This window comes from Coregonus clupeaformis, chromosome 1 (genome assembly GCF_020615455.1).
Source record: "Coregonus clupeaformis isolate EN_2021a chromosome 1, ASM2061545v1, whole genome shotgun sequence".
Classification (NCBI taxonomy): domain Eukaryota; kingdom Metazoa; phylum Chordata; class Actinopteri; order Salmoniformes; family Salmonidae; genus Coregonus; species Coregonus clupeaformis.
The window spans coordinates 62,282,522-62,297,059 of record NC_059192.1 but is presented as its reverse complement, the minus strand read 5'-3'; the positions used below and the strand labels follow the sequence as shown (position 1 = coordinate 62,297,059).

The 14,538-nt window shown below is 44.2% G+C and overlaps 1 pseudogene; it reads left to right on the top strand.

The window, feature by feature from the left end:
* The window catches only part of LOC121545708, a 78,290-nt pseudogene that overhangs the window by 12,932 nt on the left and 50,820 nt on the right, over positions 1 to 14,538 (top strand).

Genomic DNA, 14,538 nt, shown 5'->3' with positions numbered 1-14,538 from the left:
ATGAAACACTGTATCCATAGCATTTCTGGGTAACAATTAAGTACATTACTGTAATAGTTTTCCAGCAGCTCTTTTCTGCAGTTCAATGACCTAGTTGGGTGGAATGTTATTCATATTTTTATTTATTTAATAATTAAACAATTATTTGAAACCGCCGAAAATCCAGTGTTTTTGTCTTCTGTGACATATACAGTGGTGAAAAAAAGTATTTAGTCAGCCACCAATTGTGCAAGTTCTCCCACTTAAAAAGATGAGAGAGGCCTGTAATTTTCATCATAGGTACATGTCAACTATGACAGACAAATTGAGAAGAAAAAAATCAAGAAAATCACATTGTAGGATTTTTAATGAATTTATTTGCAAATTATGGTGGAAAATAAGTATTTGGTCACCTACAAACAAGCAAGAATTCTGGCTCTCACAGACCTGTAACTTCTTCTTTAAGAGGCTCCTCTGTCCTCCACTCGTTACCTGTATTAATGGCACCTGTTTGAACTTGTTATCAGTATAAAAGACACCTGTCCACAACCTCAAACAGTCACACTCCAAACTCCACTATGGCCAAGAACAAAGAGCTGTCAAAGGACGCCAGAAACAAAATTGTTGACCTGCACCAGGCTGAAGACTGAATCTGCAATAGGTAAGCAGCTTGGTTTGAAGAAATCAACTGTGGGAGCAATTATTAGGAAATGGAAGACATACAAGACCACTGATAATCTCCCTCGATCTGGGACTCCACGCAAGATCTCACCCTGTGGGGTCAAAATGATCACAAGAACGGTGAGCAAAAATCCCAGAACCACACGGGGGGACCTAGTGAATGACCTGCAGAGAGCTGGGACCAAAGTAACAAAGCCTACCATCAGTAACACACTACGCCGCCAGGGACTCAAATCCTGCAGTGCCAGATGTGTCCCCCTGCTTAAGCCAGTACATGTCCAGGCCCGTCTGAAGTTTGCTAGAGTGCATTTGGATGATCCAGAAGAGGATTGGGAGAATGTCATATGGTCAGATGAAACCAAAATATTATTTTTTGGTAAAAACTGAACTCGTCGTGTTTGGAGGACAAAGAATGCTGAGTTGCATCCAAAGAACACCATACCTACTGTGAAGCATGGGGGTGGAAACATCATGCTTTGGGGCTGTTTTTCTGCAAAGGGACCAGGACGACTGATCCGTGTAAAGGAAAGAATGAATAGGGCCATGTATCGTGAGATTTTGAGTGAAAACCTCCTTCCATTAGCAAGGGCATTGAAGATGAAACGTGGCTGGGTCTTTCAGCATGACAATGATCCCAAACACACCGTCCGGGCAACGAAGGAGTGGCTTCGTAAGAAGCATTTCAAGGTCCTGGAGTGGCCTAGCCAGTCTCCAAATCTCAACCCCATAGAAAATCTTTGGAGGGAGTTGAAAGTCAGTGCTGCCCAGCGACAGCCCCAAAACATCACTGCTCTAGAGGAGATCTGCATGGAGGAATGGGCCAAAATACCAGCAACAGTGTGTGAAAACCTTGTGAAGACTTACAGAAAACGTTTGACCTGTGTCATTGCCAACAAAGGGTATATAACAAAGTATTGAGAAACTTTTGTTATTGACCAAATACTTATTTTCCACCATAATTTGCAAATAAATTCATTAAAAATCCTACAATGTGATTTTCTGGATTTTTTTTCCTCATTTTGTCTGTCATAGTTGACGTGTACCTATGATGAAAATTACAGGCCTCTCTCATCTTTTTAAGTGGCAGAACTTGCACAATTGGTGGCTGACTAAATACTTTTTTTCCCCACTGAATAAATTGTAATATTGGGATGTAAACTCAAAATGGAATACATTTCAAATCTATATCTGACATGGTACAGGTGTCTTCTTTTTTTTAAGCCCATAACCATGTGTGTGAGGTATATACTTTTGTTTCAAAGTAGATTTGTTTAAGACTACCAAGAAACACTGTGTGACCCTGATTTAGCCCACTGCAGTAAAATGTTAAAATGGTCTGTCTGGGAGTGGTCTGAGTGAGGCGTCTAATTGGCTGAGAGGTTTGGAACTCTTTGTTATTTAACTGATCATTTTTACATTTTACATTTTAGTCACTTAGCAGACGCTCTTATCCAGAGCGATTTACAGTTAGTGAGTGCATACATTATTTTTATTATACCCCCCATGGGAAACGAACCCACAACCCTGGCGTTGCAAATGCCATGCTCTATCAACTGAGCTACATCCCTGCCGGCCATTCCCTCCCCTACCCTGGACGACGCTGGGCCAATTGTGCACCGCCCCATGGGTCTCCCGGTCGCGGCCGGCTACGACAGAGCCTGGATTCGAACCAGGATCTCTAGTGGCACAGCTAGAGAAGCCGGTGTTTATAGGCTATACAATTCATTCGGAAAGTATTTTTTTTTCCACATTTTGTTATGTTACAGCCTTATTCTAAAATTCATAATAAAACATTTCCTCCTCAATCTACACACAATAACCCATAATGACAAAGCGAAAATGTTTTTTTGAAATTTTTGTAAATTTATTAAAAACAAAAAACTTAAAACCTTAATTACATAAGTTTCCAGACCCTTTGCTATGAGACTCGAACTTGAACTCAGGTGCATCCTGTTTCCATTGATCATCCTTGAGATATTTCTACAACGTGGTTGGAGTCCACCTGTGGTAAATTCAATTGATAGGACATGATTAGGAAAGCACACACCTGTCTATTTAAGGTCCCACAGTTGACAGTGAATGTCAGAGTAAGAACCAAGCCATGAGGTCAAAGGAATTATCCGTAGAGCTCCGAGACAGGATTGTGTTGAGGCACAGATTTGGGGGAGGGTACCAAAAAATTTATGCAGTATTGAAGGTCCCAAGAACACAGTGGCCTCCATCATTCTTAAATGGAAGAAGTTTGGAACCACCAAGACTCCTCCTAGAGCTGGCCGCCTGACCAAACTGAGCAATCAGGGGAAAAGGGCCTTGGTCAGGGAGGTGAACAAGAACCCGATGGTCACTCTGATAGAGCTCCAGAGTTCCTCTCTGGAGATGGGAGAAACTTCCAAGGACAACCATCTCTGCAGCACTCCACCAATCAGGCCTTTATGGTAGAGTGGCCAGACGGAAGCCACGTAAAGTAAAGCCTCAGTAAAAGGTACATGACAGCCCGCTTGGAGTTTGCCAAAACGCACCTAAAGGACTCTGTTACGAACCCCGTGGCTTTAAAAGACTAGGGTGGATGGAAAAGAGACCGTAACATAACTCATGCGAATTAGAATATTGCCATGGAACAGTGAGAACAAAAATACACCGACATTCAAAAAGCTACCGTCAAACACAAAAATCTTTATTATAAATACACGGTAAACGGTTTGGGGAAAAGGGGCTGAGCAGGACCCAAGGAATGAAACAAAGTTTTTAAAAAAAACTCAACTGATCTTGCCTGCCTCAAGAACCGCTAAGCTACTGCTAACCATGGGTGGTCCGCTCAGGTCTAACTAGTGTTTTTAGACAAGGTTTTCCTACGGGTAATGTATGCCCAAGGGCGCCTTGCTAAAAATCCCCTTTTCCCAGGAACAAACAAACAACATAGTTACCATATGGAGTAAACAGCAAATGAGTGAGTACACAAAAATACACCACAGTATCCATACTCACAAACAAAAAGAGTCTCTGTCAGAAAACACAACTGACTGGCTTTTAAAGCAAGAGGATGAAAACCAGAAACAGGTGGTGCAATCAGGAGAAGTGGCCACTGCTTGGTCCACTTCAGCAATCAGCAGATGAACTGATGACTGACAGGTGAGACACACCAACGACCCCCAATCCAGTCCTCTGTAGCTCAATTGGTAGAGCATGGCGCTTGTAACTCCAGGGTAGTGCGTTCGTTCCCCGGGACCACCCATACGTAAAAATGTATGCACACATGACTGTAAGTCGCTTTGGATGAAAGTGTCTGCTAAATGGCATATCATATCAATCAGGAACAAAAGGGACACCTGTGATTAGGACAGAAGGCAAGGAAAAACACATAAACACAGGATACCTGTGTCCGTAACAGACTCTCAGACCATGACAAACAAGATTCTCTGGTCTGATGAAACCAAGATTGAACTCTTTGGCCGGAATGCCAAGCATCACGTCTCAAGGAAACCTGGCACCATCCCTACGGTGAAGCATGGTGGTGGCAGCATCATGCTGTGGGGATGTTTTTCAGCGGCAGGGACTGGTATACTAGTCAGGATCGAGGGAAAGATGAACGGAGCAAAGTACAGAGAGATCCTTGATGAAAACCTGCTCCAGAGCTCTCAGGACCTCAGACTGGGGCAAATGTTCACCATCCAACAGGGAAACGACCCTAAGCACACAGCCAAGACAATGCAGGAATGGCTTCAGGACAAGTCTCTGAATGTCCTGAGTGGCCCAGCCAGATCCCGGACTTGAACCTGATCGAACATCTCTGTAGAGCCTTGAAAATAGCTGTGTAGCGATGCTCCCAATCCAACCTGACAGAACTTGAGAGGAGCTGCAGAGAAGAATGGGAGAAACTCCCCAAATACAGGTGTGTCAAGCTTGTAGCATCAAACCTAAGACTCGAGGATATAATCGCTGCCAAAGGTGCTTCAACAAAGTACTGAGTAAAGTGTCTGAATACTTATGTAAATGTGATATTTCCGTTTTACATTTTTGCTTTTTCATTATGGGGTATTGTGTGTAGTTTAATGAGATACATTTTACATAAATTTTAGAATAAGGCTGTAACGTAAGAAAATGTGGAAAAAGTCATGGGGTCTGAATACTTTCCGAATGCACTGTACACAATAACACTAATTCTTTACCTGTATAACAACCTTTGTGTTACCAATAAACAACTGAAATCTGTTCGTCTTATTATTTATCTTCTCCTAATAGACTTTCCTTTTTAAGCTTACTTCTTAACAAAACAATATGATTATTCTATTTTTTTCTGACTGTAACGAAACATTCTGCACCTTTTTCACAACATAACTCAAACATTGAGCATTTGCATTAGTCCTTTGTACTTGTCATTTTTCAGTTTATATTAGTTTTCGTTACCCCTTGCAGTACAGGATCATTTTTTAATGACAAAGTCTGTTAACTTCTGTGGAAGTTTAATTTGTCTGTGATGCCTGACTGGCTTGTATGTCTGTGGTCTTTGTGGTGATCCCTCACAGATAGTCTCTGGTTTGGACTCTATGTAATATCTCAGAGTAGGACTCTGTTCCACAGTCTCTTTCAGTTGTGTGGTGTCCTTTGGTTGTGGATCTAGCTCCTCAATTGTATACCTCTTCCCGAATGTTGTATTCCTGGAATACCTGGCTCCGGATGGAGATTGAACAACCACATTGTTTCCCTCTTTATTGATCACAGTGTGTGGTATCTTGTTGAAAGTTGTTGTGAACTTGTCTGTTTTGTCCTGTTTTAGGAGAACCTGTTCTCCGATGTCCACGTCAGAGTGTTTGGCTCTGCGACGGTTGTCTGCATAGATCTTTAATTTCCCTTTCTGCTCAGCATCATAGTCCCGTGTCTCCAGGTCACTCAGTGGTGTAGCTATATCCGGAAGCTTCCCCCTCATTTTCCTTTTGAAAAGGAGCTCAGCTGGGCTCCTGCCTGTGGGAGAGTGATCAATGGACCTGTAGACTGTCACGTACTTGTGTAGCTCCCTCTTCCAGTCCAGCCCCTCAGCTTGTGCAATGCGAATTCGTTTCATGAGGGAGGCATTTTGCCGCTCCACTTCACCATTTGCCTGTGCCAATTTTGGCATCGTTTTTACATGCTGTATCCCATATTCCTGGAAGAAGTTCTGGAACTGGGATGACATATACTGTGGGCCACAATCAGATTGGATTGTTAATGGTAGACCATGACGACTGAAAATTGTCTCCAGGCTAGGGCTGTGGCAGTCACGAAATTTCATCAGCCGGTGATTGTCAAGCAAATAACTGTTGGTCTCACGGTAATTAACCGTTAATTAACATAAACACATTTAGCATCTCCTGGCTTCCACACATAGCCTACAAGCTATGTAGTAAATATATATCTAATAAATGTATGTAATATAGCCTACACCTTCATAATAAATCCAGTATTTATTTTAGACAGGTCTAAAGAAGCATGATATGAAAACAATGTAGTCTATTTCAAAAGAACAGAATAGCATACTCTGAGTTGTCCTTATGTTAGGTCCTGATCTGGCTATGCCAAATGGCTGTGGGCTACACTAGTTCATTTAGCAGACAAGATTTGCTTAGAATTCCATGGCATTATTTTATATTATTTTATAGTATGAAGAATACAATTGAACAAAGCTGAATAAAATAGAAAGGATATCTTCTCCAAATGATTTGAGGGAGTGTGCACATGCAGCTATTCTGTGTTGAGCAGTTAACAAAGAAATAGGTACTCCCATATGCTTAATTTAGAGTTATTAATATAACTTTAGTTGTTCTACAAACATTGGGCTATATGTTTTGAATTTTAATACATTGTAAGGCTGCATGATGAAACTCTAATGATGATTTGAAAAAAGTAACTTGAAAGGCATGAGCTCTGCTTTGTTTTTTTGCGCAGGCTGTACACACTTCGTCAGTCTCTCATTCACAAAGAAGCACTTGATAACGCCTTGAATTTCCCGGTGGCATCCCCTTTGTGTGGCCATAATGCACCCAAAAGAAATCCATGCCTTTTGCAGCCCTAAATGCTGCCCACTCCAAAGAACCTTTGATCTCACTCACATTGCTCTCCATCAAGTGATCAGGTGTTTTTCACAGGCTACAAGTGAAGACATTGGGAATGCAACTGTGCATGTCCTTATCCAATTCCGAGGTGCATATTGAAGATATTGGAAGTACTGTCCACAATTACTTTTCGTCAGCCAACAAGATGAGTAGGCCTAACGAACAGCAAAAGCATTAGCCTATGTCAATCTACTATCCCCCATAGTACAAAAGTCGACCTATTCTATTATGTGCGTGTCACGCTCGTTGAATGACGGGTCAGACCAAGGCGCAGCGTGATATGCATACATGTTTAATTTAACTGAATAAACACCACGACAAAACAATAAACGAAACGAAACGTGCAAGGTAGTACAGAAAACAAACCTTACACGGAACAAGATCCCACAACTAGACAGTGCCAATAGGCTGCCTAAGTATGGTCCCCAATCAGAGACAACGAGCGACAGCTGCCTCTGATTGGGAACCACACCGGCCAACATAGCACTATACATACTAGATCACAAACATAGAAAACGCCCAACAAGGAATATACACACCCTGACTCAACATATAAGCGTCCCCTGAGTCAGGGCGTGACAGTGCGAGAAATAAATATTCCAAACATAGTCTGGGACAGTTGTGGGATGCGATAGATCCCAAATTAATACAACCACTAGAATCAAAAAAACATTTTTACGCAATAAGGCTGACCCAACAGATCAGAACGTTTAGCTTAAAATATTGATAAACTATTAGGCTATTTCTTCACATTATAAGCGCAGCGATGCGCACACGGCAGTAGGCTTTAAGCGCAAATGTTCCATTAGCGGGAAAACACCATTATCAAATGTGACCACAAATGCGATTATGCATGTAATGCTTTTATTATAAAGGTGCATTTTTATGTGACAATTATCTTCCCCAAACTTGAAACTCACGCGCTGCTTATGTATCCTTGTAAAGCGAATTAATGTGCTTAATTTTAATAAGTTATTTGGCCACTTTAGTAGTGATACAAACCTTATTAAAACATATAGGCCTATGGGCTAGGCTACATGAGGTGTGCAACTACGATTAGAAAAAGTTGAAAAAAAAGCATTGTTTCTTATGCTGGGCATCATTCACAAGTGGTAATATATAATTCACAAGTGATAGGCTAATGTTGTCACCCATCAGACTATTCTTGATTTAATATTTTCTTTACATATACTAAATAATATATGTTTGACATTTGTTTTGATTTAGAATGGACCATTATCATGCACCTGTATGGAAACAGGGGCAGCGGGAAAAAAATACATGTCATCTATGCACTTAAATAGCGAATGGAGGATGCTTTTCCCTGTGGTTTATTGTCATGCCAGCCAGGTAGGCTATACTCCTGTTGTAAATATAAGCAATGTGCTTAATATTAGGAAAGTTGAAAAAGAAATATAGTAGGCCTAGCCTATAGAAAGCTGATCCTCCTCTTTTTAGTAGAGGCCATCACTCTGTTTTCTCGCACAATTGCATAGCCTATTGAAATGTTGTGCAACATGTGCTCATGGGCTCTCATTAAGTTTTTGATTAGATTTTCGAATTCATTTGCATTGATGTCAGAGTGATTAGAGGGACAATAGAGTGCTGAGTACCAGGCAGTTAGCAAGTTTGGTAGGCTACTAATGACCATCAGCAGCATCAGAGCGAGGAGAAGCCTAATTACCGTGACTAAACGGTCACATGGTATTTGACTGCCTTGACTCGTGACTGCCGGTGTGGCGGTAATGCGGTCACCGCAACAGCCGTACTTCAGACTATCAATCACCTTTTCTGCGGTAGTAGATTGCATGTCATATTCATAATGTCTGCTGTAATAGTCTACTACTACTATTATTGAGTGTCCTGTTGGTAGTGGACCCAATAGGTCAGTGGCGACGTCCTGCTACGGCCCATCAGGTAGCGCTGTGGGTCTCAGAGGTTCTGGCACATTTGGTCGTGCTACAATCTGACAACCATGGCATGACTTGACTTTTCTCTCTGCAGCCTTGTCCATGCCCGACCACCACACTTTACTCCTGAGATGTTGTTTTGTGCCTACAATGCCCAAATGTCCCTCGTGTGCTAAGGCTAGAGCCCTCTGCTGCTCGGCCATGGAAATCCAATTGATGAAGCTCCCGACAAACAGTTATTGTGCTGACGTTGCTTCAAGAGGCAGTTTGGAACTCGGTAGTGAGTGTTGCAACCGAGGACAGACGATTTTGTCTCTCCCAACCCCTGCATTGATTCTGTTTGTGGGTAAGTTGTTATTAGTCTAAATACACTGTAGTCCTAGCCTGTTAGATTGTGAAAAAGATGGGTAGAGACAATGATGTGTGTCCACATTTAATGGAAGGTCAGCTGGGGTCAACTGAAGGTCATGCAGTGAATGTACTATATGATTATAGACTGATTGTGTTGTGGATAATGGCTTGGTTTTCTTAGTCAAGCCAATCTGAACAAGTCGCAGTCTGAGGATCTCGCTATCAAAGCCTTGTGAATCATGTGCATTGTGGAAACGACTGTATGTATCCCATCTGTGTCTTTGCAAGCGGTGAAAAAACTATTTACATATCTGCCACAGTACACAATAGTCGTGTGTATGATACTCTATGTAGAGAGAACTATGTGTATTTTGTAATTTCCCAGGGAGGGAGCTACCTCCTATTTCCAGTGATGTGAGGCAGAAACAGAGGTTCTCCATCGACACACTTCCCCCCAATGATTTATTGATGTATTGTTTCCACGGTGTTGCAGGGAAGACATAGAGCGAGCCACAATCTCAGGGGACTGGAGGGATGTGAGGGATTTCTACCTGACCACCTTTGACTCCTTTCTAGAGATCAATGCTGCCTTCAAGGTAATTGCTTTTCAAATGGTTCCTGCTGGCTTTTTGTTTTATGTTGTGAGTTAGGCTTTTCCCCAAAATAACTTACCAATTTTTTTATGTTCTAAATCCTTTGGTTTAGATTAGTTCCACTTCTTAAATTATTGATATTTGCAGCACCTGTTTCTCTGTTGTGAATTCTCTTAAGAAGTGGAACTAATCTAAACCCCACACACAGCGGAGTCGCTCACCACCTTCCGGAGACATTTGAAACCCCACCTCTTTAAGGAATACCTGGGATAGGATAAAGTAATCCTTCTACCCCCCCCCCCCCAAAAAAAAAAAAAAAAAAAAAAAAAAAAAAAAAAAAAATAATAATTGTAAAGTGGTTATCCCACTGGCTATAGGGTGAATGCATCAATTTGTGAGTCGCTCTGGACTAGAGCGTCTGCTAAATGACGTAAATGTGCCCTTGAGCAAGGCACTTAACCCTAATTGCTCCTGTAAGTCGCTCTGGATAAGAGCGTCTGCTAAATGACTAAAATGTAAATGTAAATGTAAGGAAAGCATACAGAACAGCATGTGCTCGTTCTGGAAAGTGTTATTCATGAGGAAACCAATAGTGCGTAATGTAACAGAAAAACTGTTCATCATCTACACAGCTCATAACGGTCCGAGCCTTGTTTTGTTGGCGTCATGCGAGAATGGTTCAACACACACACACACACACACACACACACACGCACACACACACACACACACACACAGTCTTGTGCAGCTAACCTTGTGGGGACATACAATTCAGTCCCATTCAAAATCCTATTTTCCCTAACCCTAACCCTAAACCTAACCCTAACCCTAACCTTAACCCAAAAACCTAACCCTAACCCTAAACCAAACCCTAGCTCCTAACCCTATCCCTAAAACTAACCCTATCTCCTAACCCTAACACTAATTCTAACCTTAACCCTAAACCCCCTAGAAATAGCATTTGACCTTGTGGGGACCAACAAAATGTCCCCAGTTGGTCAAATGTTTCTTGGTTTACTATTCTTGTCGGGACTTCTGGTCCCCACAAGTATAGTTAAACACGTCCACACACACACACACACACACACACACACACACACACACACACACACACACACACACACACACACACACACACACACACACACACACACACACACACACACACACACACACACACACGTCCTCCCTGCCAAACAAGTCCAGGGTTTGGCACTAGCAGGTGCCCCTTGTGAGAAAACCGTTTGAGATGTCATTAAAAAGCCCTGAAATAAAACCATTTAACAGCGGGAAACCCTATTTTCCTCCTTTCTTAGAAAGAAGCTAATGGCATATTTAACACAATAGAGGAATCTGGAGTCAACTCAAAATGTGTGAATGCTGTTTATGATACTTTACTCTGCACAGTAAGTACTGCTAACATGACATTTCTAGGGAAAAGGATATCGTATGGCAAAATAAACAAATGAAATCATATTCAGATTTTTTGCCCTAAATGTTATTTGTGAAACTAGCAGCATTTGGGTCGTATTCACCCGATTTAAAGGTTAACTCATGTTTTTTTATTTTGTTTTATTCCCAAGACATCCAGAAATCAGTGTTGAAGGAAGTCATTAATAGCTTATTGAGAGAGTGGAAAGGGTGAGTGCTGCTTTTAATTTACACCTCTACTACCATTTACTGTTACTATGATAACTGTTGCTACACTGCAGCAACCGTTTACCATACCTACAGCATTGCTTATGTGGATTTAAAGGGCAATTTCACCCAAAAACTATATTTTGGTATTTGTTTCATTAGTCCATTGTTGATATATTCCCAAAATGTTTTGCATGTCAGCAATCAAGTTTTCAAGATATATCATTTCAAAATACAGAAATACAGCCAGTATTATACCTTTTTTTGCTAAATGCATCATACCGGCTGTATTTATGAAATTAAATCCAATGTTATTCGTCACATGCTTCGTAAACAACAGGTGTAGACTAACAGTGAAATGTTTATGGCCCTTCCCACCAATGCAGAGAGAAAGAAAATAGAGAAATAATATAAAATAAAATACGTAATAAAAGTAATAATAGACAACTTGGTTACACACAAGGGGTACCAGTACTGAGTCGATGTGCAGGGGTACGAGGTAATTGAGGTAGATAGTTATATATAATTAGGAACAAAGTGAAAGATAGTAAACGGTAGCAGCAGCGTATTTGATGAGTTAAAAAAGTTAGTGCAAAAAGGGTCAAAGCAGATAGTTAAATAGTTAACCAAATAGCTACCCGGACTATTTACCAGTCTTATGGCTTGGGGTTAGAAGCTGTTCCGGGTCCTGTTGGTTCCAGACTTGGTGCGTCGGTACTGCTTGCCATGCGGTAGCAGAGAGAACAGTCTATGACTTGGGTGGCTGGAGTCTTTGACCATTTTTAGGGCCTTCCTCTGACACCGCCTGATAGAGATGTCCTGGATTGCAGGGAGCTCGGCCCCAATGATGTACTGTGCAGTGCGCACTACCCTCTGTAGCGCCTTACGGTCGGATGCCAAGCAGTTGCCATACCAAGCAGTGATGCAGTGTCACGCTCGTCTAAGGAGGAGGACCAATGCGCAGCGTTGAAGGTGAACATATTTATTATATCAATGATCACATGATCAAAACAACAGACGATAACGTGATGTCTACGGTTGAACACAAACCAAATAAGAACAAGAAACCACAAACACAAAGTGAAAGACAGACAGTTAAATATGGCTCCCAATCAGAGACAACCAGCTGACACTCGTTGCCTCTGATTGGGAGTCACTCAGGCCAACATAGAAATACAAACATAGAATTACACACCCTGGCTCAACATAACAGTGTCCCCAGAGCCAGTGCGTGACAGTACCCCCCCCTAAAGGCGCGGACTCCGACCGCGCCAACTAAATACCACAGGGGAGGGACCGGGTGGGCACTCCGCCTTGGCGGCGGATCCGGCTCCGGGCCTGATCCCCACTCCCTCTCCAACCCCCAAAGTACCCCTGGTCCGGTCTGGCCCCGCTGGCCGGAGCTGGACTGCACACTGATGGAGCGGATTGCTCTAGCTCCGGCGTAACGCATCTGACCGGTGCCGGACCAGGCACCAGTGGAACAGGCACGGGCCGTGCCGGACCGACGACGCACACCACTGGCTTGGTGTGGGGAACAGGCACGGGCCGTGCTAGACTGACGACGCACACCACTGGCTTGGTGTGGGGAGCAGGAGCGGGCCGGACAGGGCTGACGAAACGCACCACTGACTTGGTGCGGGGAGCAGGCCGGGCCGAGCTGGCGACACGCACCGTAGACTTGGTGTGGGGGAGCAGGAACGGGCCGCGCCGGGCTGTCGGCAAACGCACCACAGACTTGGTGCGGGGAGCAGGAATGGGCCGGACTGGGCTGGCGGCGCGCACCACAGACTTGGTGCGGAGAGCAGGAACGGGCCGGACAGGGCTGACGAAACGCACCACAGACTTGGTGCGGGGAGCAGGAATGGGCCGAGCCGGGCTGACGAGCGCACCACTGACTTGGTGCGGGGAGCAGGAATGGGCCGAGCCGGGCTGACGAGCGCACCACTGACTTGGTGCGGGGAGCAGGAACGGGCCGAGCCGGGCTGACGGGCGCACCACTGACTTGGTGCGGGGAGCAGGAACGGGCCGAGCCGGGCTGGCGAAGCACACCACTGACTTGGTGCGGGAGCAGGATCAGACCGGACCGTACTGGGGACACACACCACTGGCCCTACATCGGGATCTGGAACGGGCCGGACCGGACTGGTAACACACCCCAGTACCTCTCGCCGTGCCTCTCCACCTTCCATCCCCTCTTCGACCAGTGGCCCCCGTAACCTGGCGGCCTCCTCTGCCAACCCGCTGGACCGCTCTATCGCGGCCTCCTGCTGCCCCGACGTCGTGAGCCCCCCCCTAAAAAATTTCTGGGGGTCTCTCCTCCCCGTGGGCCAGGCCTCTATCGTTCTCGCCCAACTCTCGCTCTTCTGTCTCCAACTCCCGCTATTCAGCTCCTCAATGGGCTTGACCCAGTCGAAGCTCTTCCTCAACTGTTCCCAAGTCCACCCTCTCTGCTCCTCACTAGGCTTGACCCAGTCGAGGTTGCCACGGAGATCTGCTAGCGATGGCTCCTGGACACGCTGCTTGGTCCGGTTTTGGTGGTTTCTTCTGTCACGCTCGTCTAAGGAGGAGGACCAATGCGCAGCGTTGAAGGTGAACATATTTATTATATCAATGATCACACGATCAAAACAACAGACGATAACGTGATGTCTACGGTTGAACACAAACCAAATAAGAACAAGAAACCATAAACACAAAGTGAAAGACAAACAGTTAAATATGGCTCCCAATCAGAGACAACCAGCTGACACTCGTTGCCTCTGATTGGGAGTCACTCAGGCCAACATAGAAATACAAACATAGAATTACACACCCTGGCTCAACATAACAGTGTCCCCAGAGCCAGGGCGTGACATGCAGCCAGTCGAGATGCTCTCAATAGTGCAGCTGTAGAACCTTTTGTGGATCTGAGGGTCCATGCCAAATCGTTTCAGCTTCCTGAGAGGGAAGAGGCGTTGCTGGGCCCTCTTCACAACTGTGTTGGTATGTTTGGACCATGATAGATCCTTAGTGATGTGGACAGCGAGAAACTTGAAGCTTTCGACCCGCTCCACTACAGCCCCGGCGATGTGAATGGGGGCGTGCTTGGCCCTCCGTTTCCTGTAGTTCACGACTAGCTCCTTTGTCTTGCTGATGTGGTATGTGAATTGGTGTGGTGTTGATGTGAGCCATGACCAGCCTTTCAGAACATTTAATGGCGGGGTCATAGACATTTAGACAGGTTACCTTGGCATTCTTGGGCACAGGGACTCTGGTAGTCTGCTTGAAACATGTAGGTATTACAGACTGGGTCAGTCA